This window comes from Hippopotamus amphibius, chromosome 2, assembly GCF_030028045.1.
Source record: "Hippopotamus amphibius kiboko isolate mHipAmp2 chromosome 2, mHipAmp2.hap2, whole genome shotgun sequence".
In the NCBI taxonomy this organism is placed as follows: domain Eukaryota; kingdom Metazoa; phylum Chordata; class Mammalia; order Artiodactyla; family Hippopotamidae; genus Hippopotamus; species Hippopotamus amphibius.
In genome coordinates, this window is record NC_080187.1 from 156,123,244 (window position 1) to 156,142,672 (window position 19,429).

The 19,429-nt window shown below is 35.3% G+C and overlaps 1 protein-coding gene and 1 pseudogene across 1 annotated transcript in view; one reads left to right on the forward strand and one right to left on the reverse strand.

Moving 5' to 3' along the window:
- The window catches only part of LRFN5 (leucine rich repeat and fibronectin type III domain containing 5), a 268,652-nt gene that overhangs the window by 230,805 nt on the left and 18,418 nt on the right, over positions 1–19,429 (reverse strand). The gene's annotated exons all lie outside the window — the stretch shown is intronic.
- LOC130844562 (succinate dehydrogenase cytochrome b560 subunit, mitochondrial-like) lies at positions 13,978–15,882 on the forward strand (annotated as a pseudogene).

Here is a 19,429-nt window from a genome sequence, read left to right on the forward strand (position 1 = left end):
TGATGGCATCCTGTATATACTAGGAGATAAGTTATTTTATAGATTATTCATTATGCATATTATCTATTATATAACACAGTCTACATTTTATAGATTATTATGTCATAGAAGCATTAAAAAGAAGATTCAAAGAAATTATTTTCCTGGTTACATGATAGATTTAAACAGTGAGTGGAAGCAACATAAATGGTCTTCATCCTTTCTACATGTGCTAAGATAAAGCTATGCTCTTTAGAAGAGATTCAACGACCAGTAGATAAGACCTAGAATCTGCCTGCATGCATGTTTGTAGATACTGATGATTTTAAGTGCACTATAAATCTGAAACTCATAGGTGAAATGTCTGAAGTATCAAACTGTTTACAATCATTTTATCAAATTTTTAGGATCTCAGAGCATCTGTTCATTTTAAAGCCCTCAAAGATTCGCAAAAATAAGGGAGCCAACTGAATAGTATCCGAAATAAAACACCACTTTCGTTTCCAACAGTGACTTCAAGCGGGAAAAATATTCTAATTACTTCTCACTTCAATTTTCTACATTAGTAATTTATTTTTATGTCACCACCTGTTATATAAGACAATCTGCTAAACTGTACACTGGCTACAGTGGTTCTGAGAAGGAAGAGATTAGTTTTGGTATATGGAGTGGAGAATTCACTTGAGACTATGACAGGTAGAGATTAGAAGGGCAAGTGTTCCAGGCCCAGGAAAAACCTGAGCACAGACACAGAGAGAGAAATATGGCATCCTGTGTATGGAAAGATGAGAATAGCAGAACAGCTAAAGCAGAGGGTTAAAGAATATATATGGAGTAACAGTAAATAAACTTAAGCAGGAAGTGTGTGTGTGTGTGTGTGTGTGTGTGTCTGTGTGTCTGTGTGTCTGTGTCCCTGTGCAGAGGGAGAGATGGTGCCCAGGAAGAATAGTTTACAGAGGTACATGAAATGACATTATTGAATTTGCCTGTTTTTTAGTGCATACAGGGGAACTACGAAAGATAGAACCAGGATCTTGAGTTGAGCCAATGATGCAAAGATAGTTGATTTTCAAGTGTATTAGAACATTTAGAAACTATCATACATAATTTTTGAGTGGGTTTGGGGAGGTGTTTAGTTTCAAAAAATACTCCTGAAAGGATATAGATTCTGAAATATTTTCCTCCTCAGTATTCTCACGGGATATTCCATATATCAAAATATATAGCTTTAAATGCCCTAATATGTATTCAACACCCCACTGGTTTCAATTGTTTAGTCTCTGTTTCATCATCTTTATTTATTCAAAACGTTCTGAATAATATAATGAAATTAAGAATGTTTTAAAATTCTTGGTGATACCTTTGTCTCTTGCTTTATTTTATGAAGAAATCACAGATCCACACCTGTGTAATCATAAATTAGCCTACCGACAAAACATCTGTGGAGTCAAAAATACATATGATTTCCCTAAGCACTAGATTTTGTTCCTGAATTATAAATTAGTATATTTTTAATATTGTGTTTACGGTGACTGTCTCACATTGATTATTTATGTACGGCTCTTAATCCATTTTTATTACTTTTGCTAAAACATAAGGTATAAATTGTGACAGTGAAGTACAAAGTAACAGCATACAGGTATAACAAGTTCTTTGCATTTAAATGAATAGCGGTTTAATCCAGCTAATTAGGCTTCTCTAATCTTTACCTAACATTCAAAACACCTGAGACATATTATGTGCAATTATGTATATATTGTACACGTACAGGTATAAGATATGTATGATTTTGTACATATTGTACATGTACAATAACCTCCGCATTTTACTTACTCCAGATTTCAAGATGCTAAGAAAAAAAAAATACAAAAGGCAGTTTCTAAGTAGCAACTGAGGGTCTGTGTATCATGAAGCAAACTATCAGTCCACACTGGCAGTCACCATTTGATCATCAGGAATGCTGATGTGGGAGACAGGGCTAAAATCTACTCCAGTTTTCCACATTATTCCATGTCTCTTGGCAGACAGCCTACTTTGACCTTAGAATGGAAGAAACTAAGTATCAAAGAGAAAGCACCTGCCTTAGCCAGTAGCTTTGACCTATGCATTACCTCAATCTGCATAAAAACTTTCAAAGCTCTGTGAACTATTCACATATGCTGTCTCATCTATTTCTGTAACATCCATTGAGCTAGAGGAAGGCTAATGTTATCACCACTTTCCAAATGGAAAATGTGAAGTGCAAAGGGATGATATGGTAAGTCTGAGAAAAAACAGAATTCAGGTTAGAACACAAACAGCCCTTCACTCTAGAATCTGTTTTCTCCACATGTTTACTAGCCAGGTGTACTTTGAGGTAACATGGAGGATTCAATACATATATCTATTTCAACACATTGTGGAAGGACAGAAGTGTTATAAGAGCTGTGATGCATAATCTGCTCTTACAGGGAATATAACATTTGTGATGTTTTCCTAATGCTATAAACACATTCGACAAGGTTTTACATGTGTTTTTTGCAATGAAAATTATTTTGCATCTCTATTAAGCTGTAAATCAATAAACATCAACATATGAAAGGAATCTGTTGTTGGAAGTAAAACATGGTTTAGGGTCAATTTCAGTAACTCCAAGGTATTACAGAAATATACTTACAGTGATCAATATACATTTTTCTTGCTCAAGAGGCTTTTATGCTGATGCACTCATTTTCTACAAGGGAAAATATGTTGTACTATGAAAACAAAGGGAAATTGGTTGATTTATGTGACTACAGTAATGTTTCCAATCTTCGACGTCTAATGTTTCAGGTCAGTACAATTATCCTTCACCTTTCAAAATCTTTTACATCTAAATCACAAAGCCATTATCAAATGACAAAGAACCATGCGAATATCTGATTTGGGGCACTACAAATCTAATAATTATCACTTTGGCAGCATATTTGTGATATTTTAAGGAGCAATTATGTGTTGAATTTTGTGTTATCCTCCCAAGCAAACTAAAAATATCCATATAAAAATGTTTAAAAAGTCATGTCATGTTAAAAGTACTGATGTTTATATGAAATGAGAAAAGAGTAATCTTATTAATATAGCTTGATTTGGGGACCATTGAAAAACATATTATCATAAAATAGTTAAAATTTGCAATTGAAATTAACCAAAATATTACTATCCCCAAACAATCAATAAGTAATCAAAAGTAGTACAGGTCACATTTTCTTAATGATGATGCAAGTGAAATATCAATTTACTTCTCTCACACATTTCTTGAAATCCACAATCAAATGCATTCCCCTTCTTTAGAGTGCTTTAAAACAACATTTGAATATACAGTCAATATTTCATATGACCCATCCAATGTCCTTTTCAGACCTTCAGAATAATGTTTCCAAATGTCCTCCAAAGAGATCATCCTGTCTCCAGGAATGATCAAATCTTTCTCAAGTTACTGTACTGTGGTTTTACATTAGGAGGGGAATGTCTACTGACAGTTCATGTAATTTGCACTTGAGAGACAGTGAATACTTTTTTATTCTTAGTCTACTCAGCTATCTTCTATCTTTGAAAAGCATAAAGTTCTTTGTGTCATTTCTTCAAATGCTCAGCCTTGAAATTCTAACACTAGGGGATTCAGATATAGTTCCTAAGGTAATGCCCTGTATATTCTATTTAGACCTGAGATTTTTCATCTTTTACTGATACAAGCAATCGAGGATAAAAATAGGTCATTTAGATAGAGAATCCAAGAAGTATGTAAGAGAGACCTGTGAAATCATGAAATATGAGACAAGGGACAATGAGATTTGAGGAAAAAACTTCTTTGATAACCTTTTAACTTGATGCTATTCGTCTGTTATAGATGGTGGGTACTTTGACAATAAAGAAAGTTCAGACTTATCTAATTATTATACCCAAATACAGGTTATTCAGTGACTTTGATATATAAATATAATAAAAAATGAAATGACCTACTTTTGTGTATGCTGAGGGCATTTAATTTTTCATGAGCACTCCACATGACTCTATCTCCACAGTGTCCTAATCTTTCCTGTGTGTTGCTCCTTCAAAGATATGAACACAAGTAAAGTGTGATATAATAAAGGTCATGATGGAAACAATTAAAGGGTGAAAATGCATCCTCACTTTGTTTATTCAAAAGCAGAGGTTTTCCGTTAGTGTAGAACTGCATAAAAATATAGTCCTTTGAGGTCTTAAAATCTTGGAATTATTATCGGTTTCTAACAATAACTTATCCTCACTTGGTCTGGCATAAAGAAGAGTATGTTTTATATTAGGCTGTTTATATTAACAGCCGAAGGCAAAGGAAAAATGGCACTCCAATCTACCTAGGCTCTGGAGACAATATTGACAAAGCTTACTTGGAATGTCAGGGTCTTCAGAGTGATGATTAAATATGTTTTCACCTCTGACATTTTATTACCTAGGTTTACTTTTCACCTGTGATCCCGGTGAATATGGCACCCAATTAAAGAATGTGCTGGATATTGCAGTTTTTATTATAAAACTAGTTATTGCTTAGTACCTTCTCTATATAGTAGCCAGAATTAGACATTACTACCCATAGTTATCTAGTCCTCTACATTTTTTGATTTCACCTATAAATTACTTTCTTCTCACACGAATCCTGCAAGATAGGTGGACCAAGTTTTATTATGATTATTTTATAAATGAAAGACCTAACACCTGAGAAGGTTAAGTGCTTTACTTAAAGTACAAGTTAGTTTCAGAGGTAAAGACAGAATCCAGGTGCGTGGTTTTGAGGAAAATGCCCTTTCTACCAAGGCCATCCAATCAACCCTGCAGAAAAAGCAATTTGTAACACTGTAGGATAAAATATAAGGCTGCATTATATTGTTTGCAAAAGCAACCAGAGACAAATTCTCTGCATCTGTGATTTCCAGATTAGGCTATGACACGGTCTATAAAATATATTTACCAGATTGTCCATAGTTTGAGGGCCAAGTCTGCCTAATTTACCTTGCCTTCCCAGTGCCTAGCAAAATACCTAGTCATAGAGGAACATAATGGATTCCTGCTGTTGAACAAACAGCTCATGAGCTCTGTCTTTAGGGAAAAAAATATTATTTTACCATTTCAATAGAGACAGAATGATACGAGGAGTCAGAAGGCTCTAGTTCCATTTCTGCCACTTTTCAAGTATGTTTTATGGAACAAATTTCTTATCTGTACTGTAAAGATAATGATACCAACGTTTTCTACCTCACAGCATTTCTTTAAGGATTAAATGAAATAACATGAGAAAAATGCTTTCTAAGAGATGCCAAAAAGATATACTAATATGAAATATTTTTGGTCTGTATTTGAAATACCACATGTTTTATTATTGATACTGTATTTCCAGAAGTATATTTTAAAAGGTCTAATAAAAATATTTAAAACATGTTAACATATTTAATTATCACTACTTCTAAGCTTTAAAAAATTAAATTTGCTTATAAACTATATAACAGCTTGTTATAAAAACTACATGTTTTATACAATTTAAGTTATATTACTTGTAAAACTGACTTAAAAATTGAGATTTGTTGGAATTACTTCTTTTAAGAGCCAGGAAGTCTTTTTCACAGAATATTAAATTTTAGTGAGGAAAACTGATGTACAATACCAGAAGAACTACAAACTAGAAGTTGGTAAGTCAGATTTCTTAAATGTATTTTTTATACTTAGCAAGAGAAAGCAATTAGAATATTATACAAAATGTTGTTTGAAGTCTATTTTTTCTTCACTAAATGGCTTTCATCATTCAACCTATCAAAAATACATTTAAGCAAGTACGTGGAGAGCTGCCTTACAGTAATTTCTGGCAACAGCAGCTAGCTCCCTGACAGAGTAGAGTTGATGACTAAGGAAATACAGATACCCCCACTGCATCCTAATGAGAATTGGACAGCTTGTGGTCAGGGCAACCTTGGTTCCTAACTCCCTACCATTTTAATTAGGAGGAACAACACATATCTGGTATAACATGAACATAGAATAGCATTTATGAAGTCCTCCCTACTAAGGGGCAGAAATTCCAAAGGTCCAAAGTCCTCAGGATTACCTCATTTCTGTGAGCTGGGTAAAGATATCTGGGTCTTATTACCCATGTGGACAGCCTGTTCTCATATTACGGCAGCATCTATTTAGGGTGTCCCAGCTGCCTTGCGGGTGGAGTCTGTCCAGTCACAAAGGGCCACAGCAAAGAGGCTCTGGTGTGGATACCATAGGCAAAAATGGGTCTGAAAATAAGGGAAGGTTTTAATCTTCAATCTAAGGGAGCAAACAGCGAAGATAATTTGGATTTGAAACAAAACCTGGAGAGCTTCCCTAAGGCAAATCTATATTTGAGAAAGAAACCTTGTTGGATACCCAGATTGGAGACTCTGAGCAGAGAGAAAATGTTCAAGGTGCTGAACTGACTTGACAGTTTGATCCCACCCACAAGGGTCCTAAAGACTCCCTTGACATTGTGAAGAATGTGATCATATCCCTGGGTCCTCCATAAAAAATGCAAATGCAACAGCTTCTGCACTTTTGATCCCTGTCCTTAGACACAGGCTACAAATTTCCTTTACCCCTAAGTGACTCTATATATTAAAAATTCTAAATGAAGTGTAAAAAGCTGAGAGCAAAAGAATAGCATGGAGCCACCAGGCAGGCCTGGCCCTTGACTGAGACAGACCTCAAACTGAGTAAACAGAATAATTCTAGTTCTGAATGCTTTGCTGGGATGGCATGCTGAGGGTAGTGCATGCATTTTCAGAATGAAGCTCTTTAAGAATTAAGGGACTAATATGGACAGAATCTGAATCTAATTAGAGTCTCTTGATTTACACCTAGAAAGGAAGAAGGCAGTTTTGGAAAAGGAAGAAAGAAATGTCTGCCCTTTCCCCCATCCCAATTATGGTACATTTAAAGTGTTATATGATAAAATAGATAGCTAGTGGGAAGATGCTGCATAACACAGGGAGATCAACTCCGTGATAGATGATGACTTAGAGGGCTGGGATAGGGAGGGTGGGAAGGAATTGCGGGAGGCAGGGGATGTGGGAATATATGTATAAATACAGCTGATTCACTTTGTTGTATAGAAGAAACTGGCACAACAGTGTAAAGCAATTATACTCCAATAAAGAGGTTAAAAAGAAAAAATATGAGCGTGACATACTGAAAACCACGTAATTCCACTATCATAAGATGCTGAAAGTACATGAAGAAAGAGCAACTCTCCCTAATTACAACAAGGGCATTAGGCAGCCTGAGGTACACCGCCTACTGATGACCATAGCCTGCGCACCTTGTCTCTATGGCCTGCTCAATGGATCTATGCTGAGGGGCCGCACAGGTCAGAGGAAATGCTCACAGTCAGGCAGAGTGTAGAAGACCCAGAAAATGAACCCCCCTTTGGACAAAGAGTTTGAGATTCACAAGAGAGTCTGTGTTTAACTCCTGTAATCTCAAGGAAGAAAAATGTATTAAAACATAATTCCTAAGTTCTGATGAAGGTAAACTGGAGTTCATTGAAGTTGTTGAACCAGATCCTTATTTCCATTTCTAATACTAACTCCATAATACAGTTCTTAATTGTCTCCCACCCAGAATGCTTTAACTGTCTTTCAACCAGTCTCTTTGATTCCAATATTCCTCTACTCATCAGAGGAACCAATATCTGATTATACTCATGAAGCAAGTTCCAACCATGTAATTCCCTAGCTCATTAAACCTCAATGGCTCTCAATCGCCATCAGAATTTAGTAAGAATTCCTGACCTTTAAAAAATTTTAGGCATTTTCTTCCTTGATTATCCTATTGATATCCTAAATTCAAGCACTATTTTGATCCTAAATATGACTTGCTCAGCCTCTTTTGGTTGCCTTAGTCATATGAGCCCCTTATCCTGCAATGACTACTCCCTTACTTCAAACTACTCATATCCTACTGGATCTTCAAGGACCACCTCACTGGATCTTCAAGGACCATCTCAAGTGTGTCCTTCTTTATGGTTATGTTTCTGTATTCCTAACGAGATCTTATCTTTCTCTAAAACCCAGTGGTCACATATTGTACCATTCACATTCTGCTTCCATTAGAATCATTTGTAAGGTTGTCATATTTCCCAAGGATATAATAATTTTCTTTAAAACAAAGATTATGCATTCCTTATCTTTTAATCACTCACATTATACTGCATAGTACATTCTGACACTAAGGCAAATTTTTGTTAAATCATTAAATGTACTTGAAGAATTAGACATTTTAACTTAAATTTCTACTGCATGTATTAACTTTTAAAACTGGACTCAAAATCTTGACACCTGAGTATTTGGGTTCTTTGGCTTATAAATTTTCAGATAAATTATATGTACTAGCTGAGCCCTGCAAATGTGCAAGTTCTGTATTTGTTCTTTAAAATAATTTATGAAAATTAAGAAACTTTAAAGAAATATCATGGTGCATTCTAACGGTTCTTGGTTTTGAAGGATGTATCTGAGTCAATGTTCAGAATTCAATACGGCTTTTGACCTTTAAAATATAATTTATTGGGAAGTAATGAGTTCCAATTTCACTGCAAAACAAAAATAACACTTCTTTGAGTCCTAAAATCATAAAAATATTAACACGCTGCCCTTCTATACTTATCATTTGAGAGCAACTTGTAACTATTTGTGAATAGTTTCTTAAAGGGAGTACAGTAATGTATGTGCCAGATTATATATCACATTTAACAATAACTCAAAGGAGTCTTGACCCAGTACAGGTAGAAAAGTGAAATAATAAACTCACTTTCAAATATTTCCCAATATGTCAAAGAGAATCAAAACTAAAAATGATGAAAATGAGAATGTACCCAAATCCCACAGCTTAAAAGGAAACAGATCACTTTGATTCAATTTAAGCAGTGGCTCTTTAGTTATATACTGGAACATATAGTTCTTAGTGTCTGTCTTCAAGATACATTATACCTAATCATGCTCTAGAAGAAAGTCTCACATTTTGATGTTTCAAAAATTGTATCTATACAGATAGTGTTTCATAAGGATTACAAAATTATACTTTAGCTCCCAATTATATGATTCTACTATTTTACTTCCACTTTTCCAGTACAGACGATCTCACATCTGACCAAAACAGCATTACATGCCCTTTCTTTATATTAAACTATTGTATGAAGCTATTTCTTTGTATTAAGCTTTATGGCTTCTTGAATGCCAGGAGACTCCATGGGGAGAACCTGCATTAAACAAAGGGATATCTCTGGATGGGTCTAGTGCTGGAAGAACATCCCAACTTAGTGACACTTTTTTGATACTATCAAAAAGGTGAGTATTAAAAAGTGAGTATTAGTATGATCTGTAAATTAGGAGGGGATGCTGAAAGATCTAATTTCAGAAAAGTGAGAAGCACTGGTGATGCATACAGATCGATGACTGAGTGAGCGTAGCAGAGCTCATTACAGTGGATGCCCTTAACACACTTAGTTTTGCTTAGTTTTATTGAGCAGCATTATAATGTGATCCTGAATTTATTTTATAACAATTACTGGAATATAAAAAATTCAGTGACATTAAAAAAGAGTGAAAGCCAATGGGAATAACTGAACTTAGAGGCAAGCCAAATAAATACAATGTAAATTATTCACAATAGTTAAGTAACAGTGATAATTTTGAAATACATTGGAGAAGATTACATTATTTTCTATTTCTTCACATCCCTCTCCCTAGGAAAAGATGTAATTCAGTCACACTAATTGGCATCTAACAGCTGTCCATTTGGATTGCTAGGTGTAAGACAGGAAAAAATTTGCTATATATATTATATATATGTAATATATATATGTATATATATACATGCATACTAGGAACGTGAGGTCTATGTCATTATTTTAGAGGTCATTATTTTCTATGTCACCTAGTTTTTATTTTATGAATTTTTAAAAAGATTCTTAACTATAGAACACAACATTTACAAAATTGCAGAGAACACTTTTGACTGTTTTACAAATGTAAGTGAATAAAGGAATATCTTAACTTACACTCATGACATTACCACACAAATGTCATAATTCCAATGATTTTTATGGAATTGGACCTAGTCCTAAAAAATGAATGCAGAATGAACCCACACTGACGTCAAGTCTATTTGCAACTGGCATCAGTGGAATTTTTCACTAAACCACCCTGGCCCACGCTAAACCTAAATGTGATCCTTAATTGAGTATTTAAACATATTCAAACCTATTTAAAAGTACCTAAAGCATTTTAAAATAAAAGGAAATAAATATATGTTAAATATGAAAAAAAGTAAGAAATAAATACCATCCCCAAATTAGCACAAAAGTCTGTAATCAAGTCATGATATTGGGGTACAAAAGATATTGTAAAACAAGCAAAGTTCTTAGCTGGAATTAATTTCCATAGTAATTTATTAGATATAGATAGACTTCAGCTCTATTATTTTATATATATTATGGTAGTACATCCTTTGTCTTATTTATGTATTAAGTAATTTAACCTGAAAACTGACACAACATGGACATAATAGTGACCATTTATTGTATTCTATTATATTTTAGACATTGTGCCTAAAAGTGTCATCCACTTGTGTCCTGAAAATAAGCATGAAACTTTGGGATTATTAGCTTTAGTTTACAGATGAGACACTATAGTTCAGAGAGGCTGCATTAATTGCCCAAGGTGACAGAATTTGAAATCAAGTCTGAGTATAAATCCCATACTTTGTCATCTATAAAATGAGAAAACTTTCGTAAATTGAGTTAAAATGCATGAGTTTCACATTTAATGTTCATCAGGTTATGAAAGTAATATCCTAGTCAACTAAGTATAGGAATTTTAAAGTAAAAGAAAATCAACATCTGTTCTTAAAAGAGATGCAAATAAGGACTTCCCTGGTGGTGCAGTGGTTAAGAATCTGCCTGTCAATGCAGGGGACATGGGTTCGATCCCTGGGCCAGGAAGATCCACGTGCCAAGGAGCAACGAAGCCTGTGCACCACAACTACTCAGCCTGCGCTCTAGAGCTGGCGAGCCACAACTACTGAGCCCAGGTGCCACAACTACCGAAACCCATGGGCCTACAGCCCATGTTCTGCAAGAAGAGAAGCCACCACAATGAGAAGCCCGCACACCATGACAAAGAGTAGCCCCCACTTGCTGCAACTAGAGAAAGCCCATGTGCAGCAACAAAGACCCAAGGCAGCCAAAAATAACAAATAAAATAAAATAGAATAGACTAGAATAGGATAGGATAGATTAGAATAAAATAGGATGCAGATAAATACAAAGAAAAATATATCTATTCACCTAACACTATTAACATTCTGATGTATTTATTCCCAGTCATAATTATTCCTCTCTAAGCATACAGAGAGATAGACATATATAATATTCTCTTGTAATTCAACTTCTCTCCTTCCAAGTACCTCATGTGTAAAAATGTAACAGTAATAATACCTACACTTCCTAGGGTTCTTACGAGATTTAAATATGGATAATGGAAGTAAAGGGCTTAGTAAAGTATGTGGCACATGATATTACTATCAAAAAAAAAAGTAATGGTAGCTTTGAAGACGTAAGATTTTCCAAAATTCTCCACTTTTTTCCTTTAAAAGTGATTTCTTACCCTTTGAAAAGTACTTCTCTATTTTACAAAATGAATCCTTATGAATCTAGTCATTTCCTACACCAAACCCACAGTTCAATCCTCCATCAAATCTTGATGGACATAGCCTTTTGTGCTCCCTAGCTTTCCCTGTGTCCCTACAGTCCACTCAATGGCAGCGGCCAGAGCAATCCTTTATAATATTAGTCATTTCCTGCCATGTCTGCTCAAAACCCTCTTTGGCTTCCTATCTGAAAGTCAAAGTCCTTAGGCTGACCCTCAGGACTTACTACTCTCTCACCTTTTTAGAGACTCTTCTGCTCACTCACTCCTCTTCAGCCACAAGCTCCTCTTGACTATTTTGGAAACACGAGGAGCTTGTTGCTGCCCCCAGAGTTCTTGAACTCAGTCTTCCTTCAATCTCTATTCTTTTCTTGGATAGCTTCATGACTTATTCCCCCACTCATTTCGGTCTCTCTGAAAATGTCTCCTCATCTGAAAGGGCATGTTCCTGAACACCCTTAATAAAATATCAGCCTTCTTCCCGATTCCACACTGCATATGGCATTTTCAGCATTTTCCTTCATAGCACTTATCATCACCTAATATTTTTTATTTTTATGTATTTATTTATTGTCAAACACCTCTGCCCAATAAATAAGCTTATGATAATAGGGATTTTAAATTTTTCATTCATTGTGCCCTTGACTGATGCCTGGCAGGTAAATATTTGTTGAATAAATAAATCAGAAGAGGCTGCTTACAGTCATGGAGTTCTGAAATAGGTTCTGAAGTATCAGTTGAATTTGAACAGTCAGAAATGATATAAGAGCAAGTGTTCCAGGAAGGATAAGCCCAAGGAAATAGAGAGTGGGGAAAAAAGGCACTAGAGCCTGTATGAGCCAAATAATTCAGTTTTATTGTTGTAGCAGCGTGAATGGAGGAGTAGTCATCGTTGAGACTAGAGGCTGGGTCTTATTGGGATTTGGGGGGCCATGAATGTCAGACAGAAAGTTTGAATTTAATTTAATAAGCAGTGGGCCACCTCTAGAGGTTTTTGAGTAGGGGAATTATATGACTGAAGCTCATTAGGAGGATTTATCTTACACGAATATAGTATGGATTAAAAGAGGAAAGACTGTAAGTAGAGAGTTTAGAGCTTTATTTGAACCATTCCAACTTCATTCACTCCAACATTTGATAAATCAGAAAAGACTTTCAGATTCTAATTTGTCTTCCAGTAATTTCAATGAATCAAGAATAAAGATCTTTACTATAAAAGATATAGTATCAAACATCAAAAGAAAAATCCCAAGAAAATATGAAGTATCTAATCAGTATAAATACATTAAATGACAAAAGAAAACCTGAGTAGAGAAATATATATACAATGATTGAAGCAGGAGTTATGTGACTAAGACATCCTACTGTCAACGAAAATTATCTTTTTCCATTTATGTCCTCTCAAAAGTATATGATACAAATGCTTTCAAAGAAATGAGACTCTTATCACAGTTTTATTACTGTACATCTGAATTAGCAGCAAATAAATGATGGCTATACTATGTAATATACACCATGGAATTAGAATTTCTAGGTTCTGAGAATATAATATGGTCTCATTAAAAAAATGGGAAGAATACAAAGCGATCCATCCTCATATCTATGTATTTCTCAAAAGTAGCCTTCAGAAATCCCTGAAAAGGATCAATAATTCAAATTATAATTTTGAAATGATAAATATTTACAATATTTACTGAATTTACAGGGTCTAACAGCCAATTCAGAATGATAATTGTATATCTGAAAGAAGCCATTGCTTTAAACTAATTTAATTCAGATAAAATTTTTCTTTAATTTTATTCAAGATGTGTATATAGGTCATTTCTAGTTCTCTCCAATATTTCTTTATTGAGAAAAGGTCTTCAAAGATTACAATAAATCTTTAGCTCAATATCAACAAGCTTGGGAAAAAATCTCCGAGAAAACTGTTGCCGTCTTTTGTGTCACCTACTGCCTTTACACATAAATGAATACTTCATTTCAATAATTAAATAAATCAATTCAGTAATTTCAAACACTCTTCTAGGTATCTGGATTACAAAAAGTAAAAATATGTTAAATACGCCAAATATATGTGAAGAGAAGAATAAGTAAATGACTTAATTACAATGTGCTGTGATGAAAATACTGCTCTGATACAGAATGGCCACTATATAGAAAAGTAAAGTTCTCAGAAAAACCTCTGCTCAAAGATCTTGGGACTGAATCTGTACAACATGAAGCTACGTTGCTCAGAAACATAGAAACCCAGTTGACACCTCTCCAGGACTTACGATACAAGGGCAGCATGGGAACAAAAATGTGTGACGAGATCCTCAACTTTGAGGTATCAGAGAAGCCTTCTCGAAAAAGAGATTTTGGAAATATTGTTGAAAAAAACAGTTTGGGGATGATGAGAAAATGATATTTTAGGCAGAAGGAAGGGCAAAATCAAAGACATAGAAACATGAAAGAGCTTAGTATGTGTCAAGAACTCTACAAATAGTTTAGTAACGCTTGGACAAGATTTTATGTCAGCCGTACTGACTAGAATTAGGAAAGTTCATTCAGAGAAATAAAGAAATAAAATGGTATTTGTTTAACCTAAATAATGTGCAGGAAACTCTGAATCTGTAGATGTGAAGTGAGCTGAAGTAAAACAATGGAATTATTTTACAAGTCTTTCAAGGCCATAAAGCAGCATGGAAGCGTAGCCCACAAGTAAGTGAGCACAAAGTTGACTGAACAGAAAAACTCCAGGCTCCTGTTGTTGGATAAATTATCTGAGGGTGTAATACAAGAAACAACCATAGAGCAATAAGTGTTTGATTAATGGGAAATACTCTACAAATAAATTATCAAGCCAGCACTTGAGCCAGAGCAGTCCATATTATCTAAAATAGAAAGAAAAGCAGGAAAATCCTCAGACCTCATGAATAACTGCAGAAAGTATATTTTTGCAAATACAGATACACACGGCATCTTCAACATACATATAATCTATATGTAATAGATTAAATTAAATATATACATAATAGATTATATATATATTTCTGTAAATACCTTTGATGAATCTAGTCTAACATTTGAGTTTTACTAGTTTACAGACTAAATGAGAATTTAAAAGAGTCAGAACAGCAGCCCAAACATAACAAGCTAGTCCAACATGTGCCATCGTCCTTACATAGTGAGCAGAGGCTAAGACCCATAAGACGGTGAGCCTGATGGGTGAGATACCACCTTACATGTTCCCAGAGGCCACTGAGCTTCCTGTGTCATAACACTCCTCACACATGTAAAGCAATTCTATTTCTTTTACGCTAATACCAGTATCAGACAAAGTGAATTTATAAATTCCTGAGTATCTTTCTCCCTGCTACTCTGTACATTCAACAAGGGCAACAATCCTATATCTCTTGTTCACTGCTGACTCTTTAGATCCTACCGCTATTTCTAGTACGTGTAGAATGTTATCAATATATATCTATGAATGAATCAATCACTGAGTTAAAGAGGTACCACCTGACAACAGAAAGAGAAAATTGTTTCCTTTTATCCACTCTAATAAATGGTTTCATGGATGCCTTAGTGATAAAAAGTGAGATATTGTTAAGAAGAAATGAGGGCTACTTCCATCCAGGCCGGAATCCAAGAAGGCTGCGCTCTTGTTGAGACATGTTGGCCGTCATTGCCTCCGTGCCCACCTTAGTCCTCAGCTCTGTATCAGAAATGCCGTCCCTTTGGGAACCACAACCAAAGAAGAGATGGAGAGGTTCTGGAATAAGAACACTAGTTCAAACCGTCCTTTGTCTCCCCATATCACTATCTACAGCTGGTCTCTTCCCATGGCGATGTCCATTTGCCACCGTGGCACTGGTATTGCCTTGAGTGCAGATGTGGGACCTAGGAAAAGGCCTGACGATTTCCCAGCTATACCAGTCTGGAGTGGTTGTCTTGGTTCTTACTGTGTTGTCCTCTGTAGGGCTGGCAGCCATGTGAAGAGCCGAAGTTCCCAACGGTCATCTTCCTGCAAATTCTTACATTGACCTATCTTCCTGTTACTTTTATCTTAAGCCAGGGCAAAGTTATTCTGATTTGTTTAGACCCTTTCGTGCTTGCAGATCCTCTTGGAGCTCAGCATTAGAGTACCTTATATAACTATATTAGTGGAAAACGATCCAGTTTCCCCCTCATTTCTAAAGATGGAATGACTGCAAAAATTGCCTTTTTCTGCCCCCAGCTTGCAGCCTACTCTGGGCCTGGGAGCCCTCATTCTCTCTCCATATTAGGCCTTGATTTGTGCTGAGGGTCAGCTTTTGGCTTCTTCTTCCTGAGACAGTGGAAACAATGCCATCTCTGTGGCCTCTGCCATGAGGACTGGGAGTGGGGCTTTGGGTTCCACTGCCTATGGGTTGCTGGCTTAAAGGACGGTTCTGTTCATTGGTCAGAGCCCAGGGTCTTTAACACCCACACAGTGTGACTGAAAGAAGAGGGGTGGGGGTGGAGGGGAATTAGCCCACCCTGGCTAGAGGGAGATAAAGAGAGTAAATTGGCTCTTGGAGCACATGCTTTGGGGAGAAGAAGATATATAGCTTTTGATGCAAGAGAAAATCCAGAAAATTACCATTGAACCTATTAAGGGTTATTTCTCTTCCTTGCATTTCCAGAAAAACCAAGCCTCTTGTTGTCATGTTTTCTAATCCAAATTCATGTGACAGCTTTTTCTGAAACTGAATTAAAATGATTATTTTGTCAAAAAAAAAAAAAAGAAATGAGGGCTAAAAGGGTATTTAAAATTATAGTCAAGATTCAGGAATCCAGAGTTGGGAGACCAGATAAGCTTCACCCTTGACAGAACAGTCCCTGCACAGATCTTTTTTTTTGCAACAAATATTAACTCAGCAACTTTGAAATAAGTAATCAGTTAAGTACCACTAAAACCTATAATGTTAAAGATTGAGAAAATATTAATTTTCTTATTTGTAATGAGTAAAATTAATTCCTATTATGCAATACTCACAATCACCAATTTCATAAATGGAAACTTTAATATATTTAATTATTTCTCTCTCAAGAGGGGCAAAATATATATAATTTCAAGTGACATACATAGGGGCTTTTAGTATTCTTTCCTCAAGTCTCTGAAATTACAAGGTTGTTTAAAGCAACAAAAAGTGTCACTACTAGGCAATATTCACCTTTCTGGCACATGGTTCTGGCTGTTATGTGAGCGACGGGGAGCAGCAAATGAAGCTTCCCTTGCTTGCCTGCCGCTCAACTCCTGCTGGGTGGCCTGCTTCCTAACAGGCTGCAGACTGGTCCAGGGCCCAGGCTTTGTGGCCCTTGCACTAATGAATATTCACTTATATACGAGGGTGAGTCAGAAATTATCTGTGCTCTGGTTATATTAAAACTTTTGTTGGCCACACTGTCTTATCAGCACTTTCCATTCAAGGCTACTGTCTCCCCAGTCACTGTTGTGCAGGTGTGAATGTGCTACATCAGTTCAGTTGTAACTGTGGTGCAAGCAAAAATGGATGCCCCACTTGTGATTTGCACAAAAGAAGAGCAGCATGCAGGGATTCGTTTTTTGTGGTCTGTGGTGTGCACGTCTGCACACTTCTGCCCACACTGTGGACACTCTACAAAAACTTTGTCTTCAGGTGTTAAAGCATCCTCCCTGTAGTCCTGATCTTGCTCCATTAGACTTTCACCTGTTTGGTCCCTTGAAAGAAGCCGTACAAGGACGAAGATGCGCTTCTGATGCAGAAGTGAAGACAGTGGTACATTCGTGGCTTGCAGTTCAGCCTAAAACATTTTTTAATAAGAGAATACAAAAGCTTGTTGACAGATGGACAAAGGGCTTTGAAAAGCAAGAAAATTATGTCGAAAAATGATGTATTTCTCTTTACTAAAAGTTAATTAACATGATTTCTACAGCCAGAGTGTGGATAATTTTTGACTTATCCTCATAATTAACTCCATATAACTCTCTCTTTCCATTTAACACTAGTATAGATAGTAGTCAGATCAGTATAAAGATAGCTATGTCTTTGACCATCTCTCCTTTATCATCACTTTTGCATTATAAATGTACTGCATTACAAATATATTTACTTCATTTATAAAAATTAGAATTTCATGAAGTCAATGAAAATGATATTGATTAATCTCTGGAATCAAAAGCATAGCTCCTGAAAATGATCTGGCAGAATGAAACCACGTGATAAATGAAAAAAATGCCTGCAAGATGCTTTCTAGAGACATGGATGGACTTGGAGACTGTCATACAGAATGAACTGAGTCAGAAAGAGAAAAACAAATACCGTATATTAACACATATATGCGGACTATAGAAAAATGGTACAAATCAACTGGTTTGCAAGGTAGAAATAGAGATACAGATGTAGAGAACAAACATATGGACACCAAGTGGGGAAAGTGGGGAGGGTTGGGGGGGGAATGAATTGGGAGATTGGGATACCAAATTGTATGCTCTAAATATATGCAGTTTATTGTATGTTAACTGTATCTCAATAAAAAAAAATACCTGCAAGATGCCTCAAAATAAATTGGTTTACTTATCTAAAAGATTAAGAAACACCCTTGGGAAAATTATTTTTTTAAAGCCTTAGTTTGTGTGTGTTTGTGTGTGTGTGTTTCCTCTCTTTTTATTTTCCTTGTTTTTATTTCCCAAAAAATTAATCTCCTGGGAGGGGGCATGGGGAGTGATTGCTAATGGGTATGAATTTTCTTTAGAGGGAGATGAAAATTTTTTAGAATTAGATAATGGGAATGATTGCACAACGTGTGATTATACTAAAAACCACTAAATTGTACACTTTAAAAGGGAGACATATATGTGGTATGTGAATTATATATCAATAAAAAGTGAAAATAAATTTTTAAAAGTGTTTATAAATTAACATCCTTAGAGTTCTGCTGTGAAATTTAAATGTAAAATATAAACTATTCTTTTATGCTCCTGATCAACATTATTTGAAAATGTGCAGAGGCATAAGATCCGAGTGTTTCTTTTGCTCTAGGGATATGCACAATTATAATTATACTCTTGTTAAATATGAGATAAAATAATTTTCAAAGGTTAACTTCATTCATCTGTGCAAAATCCACATAAACTTTTATCTCTGTTAATGTGTAATTTAGTGGTACTTTTCATTTCCATTATCAATTTTCCAGACTGATCTCCTAGGAAAGCCTCCTGTCTCCTCTAGTTTCATTTTATTTGCTTAATAAAATGGAAGCAACTTAAACATACATCAATAGATGAATGTATAAAGAAAATGTGGTGTACACACACACACACACCCCCACACACACACAATGGAATATTATTCAGCCATAAAAAAGACTGAAATAATGCCATGTGTAGCAACATGGATGGACCTAGAGATTATCATACTAAATGAAGTAACCAGACAGAGATAGACAAACATCATATGGTATCGCTTATAAGTGGAATCTAAAGAAAAATGATACAAACGAACGTATTTACAAAACAGAAATAGGTCCACAGACACAGAAAACAAACTTATGGTTACCAAGGGGGAGGGGAGGCATAAATTAGAAGGACAGGATTAACATATACACACTACTATATATAAAATAGATAACCAACAAGGACCTACTGCATAGCACAGGAAATTATACTCAATATTTTATAATAACCTATAATGGAAAAGAATCTGAAAAAAGAATATATATATATAAAGAATATATATATATAACTGAATCACTGA